Below are 6,634 nucleotides of genomic sequence, written 5' to 3'. Positions count from 1 at the left end.
TTACAAAGAGACTTAGACTCCCACACAATAATAATGGGAGACTTTAATACCCCACTGTCAACATCAGACAGATCAACGAGACAGAAAGTTAACAAGGATACCCAGGAATTGAACTCAGCTCTACACCAAGCAGACCTAGTAGACATCTACAGAACTCTCCACCCCAAATCAACAGAATATACATTCTTCTCAGCACCACATCACACTTCTTCCAAAATTGACCACATAGTTGGAAGTAAAGCACTCCTCAGCAAATGTAAAAGAACAGGAATTATAACAAACTGTCTCTCAGACCACAGTGCAATCAAACTAGAACTCAGAATTAAGAAATTCACTCAAAATCGCTCAACTACATGGAAACTAAACAACCTGCTCCTGAATGACTACTGGGTACATAACAAAATGAAGGCATAAATTAAGATGGTCTATGAAACCAATGAGAACAAAGATACAACATACCAGAATCTCTGGGACACATTTAAAGGAGTGTGTAGAGGGAAATTTATAGCACTAAACGCCCACAAGAGAAAGCAGGAAAGATGTAAAGTTGACACCCTAACATCACAAGGAAAAGAACTAGAGAAACAAGAGTAAACACATTCAAAAGCTAGCAGAAGGCAAGAAATAAGCAGAACTGAAGGAGATAGAGACACAAAAAACCCTCCAAAAAAATCAATGAATCCAGGAGCTGGATTTTTGAAAAGATCAACAAAATTGATAGACCGCTAGCAAGACAAAGAAGAAAAGAGAGAATAATCAAATAGATGCAACAAGAAATGATAAAGGGGATATCACCGCTGACCCCACAGAAATACAAACTACCATCAGAGAATACTATAAACACCTCTATGCAAATCAACTAGAAAATCTAGAAGAAATGGATAATTTCCTGGACACTTACACTCTCCCAAGACTAAACCAGGAAGGAGCTGAATCCCTGAATAGACCAATAACAGGCTCTGAAATTGAGGCAATAATTAATAGCCTACCAACCAAACAAAGTCCAGGATCAGATGGATTCACACCCAAATTCTACCAGAGGTACAAGGAGGAGTTGGTACCACTCCTTCTGAAACTATTCTAAACAATAGAAAAAGAGGGAATGCTCCCTAACTCATTTTATGAGGCCAACATCATCCTGATACCAAAGCCTGACAGAGATACAACAAAAAAGAGAATTTTAGACCAATATCCCTGATGAAAATCAATGCAAAAATCCTCAATAAAATACTGGCAAACCGAATCCAGCAGCACATCAAAAACTTATACACCATGATCAAGTGGGCTTCATCCCTGGGATGAAAGGCTGGTTCAATATATGCAAATCAATAAATGTAATCCACCATATAAACAGAACCAAAGACAAAAACTGCATGTTTATCTCAATAGATGCAGAAAAGGCCTTTGACAAAATTCAACAGCCCTTTATGCTAAAAACTCTCAATAAATTCGGTATTGATGGAACGTATCTCAAAGTAATAAGAGCTATTTATGACAAACCCACAGCCAATATCATACTGAATGGGCAAAAACTGGAAACATTCCCTTTGAAAATTAGCACAACACAGGGATGACCTCTCTCACCACTCCTATTCAACACAGTGTTGGAAGTTCTGGCTAGGGCAATCAGGCAAGAGAAAGAAATCAAGGGTATTCAGTTAGGAAGAGAAGAAGTCAAATTGTCCCTGTTTGCAGATGACATGACTGTATATTTAGAAAAACCATTGTCTCAGCCCAAAATCTCCTTAAGCTGATAAGCAACTTCAGCAAAGTCTCTGGATACAAAATCAATGTGCAAAACTCACAAGCATTCTTATACACCAGTAACAGACAGAGAGGCAAATCATGAATGAACTTCCATTCACAACAGCTTCAAAGAGAATAAAATACCTAGGAATCCAACTGACAAGGGATGTAAAGGACCTCTTCAAGGAGAACTATAAACCACTGCTCAATGAAATAAAAGAGGACACAAACAAATGGAAGAACATACTATGCTCATGGATAGGAAGAATCAATATTGTGAAAATGGCCATACTGCCCAAGGTAACTTATAGATTCAATGCCATCCCCACTAAGCTACCAATGACTTTCTTCACAGTATTAGAAAAAACTGCTTTAAAGTTCATATGGAACCAGAAAAGACCCCGCATTGCCAAGACAATCCTAAGTCAAAAGAACAAAGCTGGAGGCATCACGCTACCTGACTTCAAACTATACTACAAGGCTACAGTAACCAAAACAGCATGGTTCTGCTACCAAAACAGACATATAGACCAATGGAACAGAACAGAACCCTCAGAAATAATACAACACATCTACAGCCATCTGATCTTTGACAAAACTGACAAAAACAAGAAATGGGGAAAGGATTCCCTATTTAATAAATGGTGCTGGGAAAACTGGCTAGCCATAAGTAGAAAGCTGAAACTGGATCCTTTCCTTACTCCTTATACAAAAATTAATTCAAGATGGATTAGAGACTTAAATGTTAGACCTAAAACCATAAAAGCCCTAGAAGAAAACCTAGGGCATACCATTCAGGACATAGGCATGGACAAGGACTTCATGTCTAAAACACCAAAAGTAATGGCAACAAAAGCCAAAATTGACAAATGGGATCTAATTCAACTAAAGAACTTCTGCACAGCAAAAGAAACTACCATCAGAGTGAACAGGCAAAATACAGAATGGGAGAAAATTTTTGCAATCTACTCATCTGAGAAAGGGCTAATATCCAGAACCTATAGAGAACTCAATCAAATTTACAAGAAAAAAACAAACTCATCAAAAAATAGGCAAAGGATATGAATAGACACTTCTCAAAAGAAGACATTCATACAGCCAACAGACACATGAAAAAATGCTCATCATCACTGCCATCAGAGAAATGCAAATCAAAACCACAATGAGATACCATCTCACACCAGGTACAATGGAAATCATTAAAAAAATCAGGAAACAACAGGTGCTGGAGAGGATGTGGAGAAATAGGAACGCTTTTACACTGTTGGTGGGATTGTAAACTAGTTCAAACATTGTGGAAAACAGTGTGGTGATTCCTCAAGGATCTAGAACTAGAAATACCATTTGACCCAGCCATCCCATTACTGGGGACATACCCAAAGGATAAGAAATCATGCTCTTATAAAGACACATGCACACGTATGTTTATTGCAGCACTATTCACAATAGCAAAGACTTGGAATCAGCCCAAATGTCCATCAGTGACAGACTGGATTAAGAAAATGTGGCACATATACACCATGGAATACTATGCAGCCATAAAAAAAGGATGAGTTCATGTCCTTTGTAGGGACATGGATGCAGCTGAAAACCATCATTCTCAGCAAACTATCGCAAGAACAGAAAACCAAATACCGCATGTTCTCACTCATAGGTGGGAATTGAACAATGAGATCACTTGGACACAGAAAGGGGAGCATCACACACCGGGTCCTATTGTGGGGAGGGGGGAGAGGGAAGGGATAGCATTAGGAGATATACCTAATGTAAATGATGAGTTAATGGATGCAGCACACCAACATGACACATGTATATATATATATATATATGTAATAAACCTGCATGTTGTGCACATGTACCCTAGAACTTAAAGTATAATAAAAAAAAGTAAACACTGCTCAATGAAATAAAAGAAGACACATACAAATGGAAGAACATTCCATTCTCATGGATAAGAAGAATCAATATCATGAAAATGGTCATACTGTACAAGGTAATTTATAGATTCAATGCCATCCCCATTAAGCTACCAATGACTTTCTTCACAGTATTAGAAAAAACTGCTTTAAAGTTCATATGGAACCAAAAAAGAGCCCGCATTGCCAAGACAATCCTAAGTCAAAAGGACAAAGCTGGAGGCATCACGCTACCTGACTTCAAACTATACTACAAGGCTACAGTAACCAAAACAGCATGGTTCTGCTACCAAAACAGAGATATAGACCAATGGAACAGAACAGAGCCCTCAGAAGTAATACAACACATCTACAGCCATCTGATCTTTGACAAAACTGACAAAAACAAGAAATGGGGAAAGGATTCCCTATTTAATAAATGGTGCTGGGAAAACTGGCTAGCCATAAGTAGAAAGCTGAAACTGGATCCTTTCCTTACTCCTTATACAAAAATTAATTCAAGATGGATTAGAGACTTAAATGTTAGACCTAAAACCGTAAAAACCCTAGAAGAAAATCTAGGTTATACCATTCAGGACATAGGCATGGGCAAGGAATTCATGTCTAAAACACCAAAAGCAACGGCAACAAAAGCCAAAATTGACAAATGGGATCTAATTAAACGAAAGAACTTTTGCACAGCAAAAGAAACTACCATCAGAGTGAACAGGCAACCTACAAAAAGGGGGAAAATTTTTGCAATCTACTCATCTGACAAAGGGCTAATATCCAGAATCTACAAAGAGCTCAAACAAATTTACAAGAAAAAAGCAAACCCCATCAAAAAGTGGACGAAGGATATGAATGGACGCTTATCAAAAGAAGACATTTATATAGCCAACAGACACATGAAAAAATGCTCATCATCACTGGCCATCAGAGAAATGCAAATCAAAACCACAATGAGATACCATCTCACACCAGGTAGAATGGCGATCATTAAAAAGTCAGGAAACAACAGGTGCTAGAGAGGATGTGGAGAAATAGGAACACTTTTACACTGTTGGTGGGACTGTAAACTAGTTCAACTATTGTGGAAGACAGTGTGGCGATTCTTCAAGCATCTAGAGCTGGAAATACCATTTGACCCAGCCATCCCATTACTGGGTATATGCCCAAAGGATTAGAAATCATGCTCCTATAAAGACACATGCACACATATGTTTATTGCGGCACTATTCACAATAGCAAAGATGTGGAACCAACCCAAATGTCCATCAATGATAGACTGGATTAAGAAAATGTGGCACACATACACCATGGAATGCTATGCAGCCATAAAATAGATGAGTTCATGTCCTTTGTAGGGACATGGATGAAACTGGAAACCATCATTCTCATCAAACTATCACAAGAACAGAAAACCAAACACCACATGTTCTCACTCATAGGTGGGAATTGAACAATGAGAACACTTGGACACAGGAATGGAAACATCCCACACCAGGGCCTGTCGTGGGGTTGGGGGAAGGGGGGAGGGACAGCATTAGGAGATATACCTAATGTAAATGGCGAGTTAATGGGTGCAGCACACCAACACGGCACATGTATACATATGTAACAAACCTGCATGTTGTGCACATGTACCATAGAACTTAAAGTATAATTTAAAAAAAAATGAAAAAAGATAAATGACAGAGATAATTTTACTTGGAAAATTTAAAGCGGTGAATCAAAGAAAACTCTGAGAATTTAAGCTTAAATGACTAGGAACATAAAATGAAGATGCTTCCTTCCCAAGAGAAGTGCTTGTTCCCAAAACTGAACAGCGTGGAAATCAGAAAATACCCTCAGAGGCCAGGGCAGTGGTCCACGCCTGTAATTCCAGCCTTTTGGGAGGCCAAGGCAGGAGGACTGCTGGAACCTAGGAGTTCAAGACCAACCTGGACAACATAATGAGACCCCCATCTGCACCAAAAATTCAAAAAGTTAGGTGACCATGGTGGCATGCACCCGTAGTCCAGCTACTCGGGAGGCTGAGGTGGGAAAATCACTGGAGCCCAGGAGGTTGAGGCTGCAGGGAGCCATGATGGCACCACTGCACGCCAACCTGGGTGACAGAGCAAAACTCTGTCTCAAAAACAAACAAATAAAAAAGTACCCTCATTGATGCTGCATTTCTTTTGGGAAGAAGACCACCACATAGTTCATGTTTGGACTTGAATGAGAGGCTTATTTTAAATGCTATTATATTTAAGAAATTTCTGCTTTTGCTGGGCGCGGTGGCTCAAGCCTGTAATCCCAGCACTTTGGGAGGCCGAGACGGGCGGATCACGAGGTCAGGAGATCGAGATCATCCTGGCTAACCCGGTGAAACCCCGTCTCTACTAAAAAATACAAAAAACTAGCCAGGCGAGGTGGTGGGCGCCTGTAGTCCCAGCTACTCGGGAGGCTGAGGCAGGAGAATGGCGGGAACCCGGGAGGCGGAGCTTGCAGTGGGCTGAGATCAGGCCACTGCACTCCAGCCTGGGCGACAGAGCGAGACTCCGTCTCAAAAAAAAAAAAGAAATTTCTGCTTGTGACCAATATGGAGTGATAGGAATTAGAGTTCCTCTTCCACCTTAATCAACTTCTAGTTGATTTGACAACATTTGACAACAGTCATTGAAGGACTGTGATCCTCAAGAGAAGGGAAAAAAATGAGGCAAGACTTAGACTTGCCACGGCTTACTTCCTTGTGGCGATTTCCAGGCCACTGCACAGGTAGGTGGATTTCAAACAGTGTCCATTGGCTTCACTGAATTGAAGAGCTAAAATCTAGGTTTGGGGAGTCAAGGCATTAGAATTTAGAGAGTAAATTGCTTGAGACAAAGGAGCTGCACAAGGAGGAATCAGCAGAGTGGAACTCTTGCTGATCTATGCTGAGTGCTGACTGGAAGCTGAGCTGTGTACAAGTGAGGGAGAGAAGCACCAGAAACCACTAAGTCTAACAA

The sequence above is a fragment of the Trachypithecus francoisi genome, unplaced genomic scaffold, assembly GCF_009764315.1.
Source record: "Trachypithecus francoisi isolate TF-2019V2 unplaced genomic scaffold, Tfra_2.0 Lachesis_group2, whole genome shotgun sequence".
NCBI classification, from domain to species: domain Eukaryota; kingdom Metazoa; phylum Chordata; class Mammalia; order Primates; family Cercopithecidae; genus Trachypithecus; species Trachypithecus francoisi.
Note: the sequence above shows the minus strand (reverse complement) of the source record.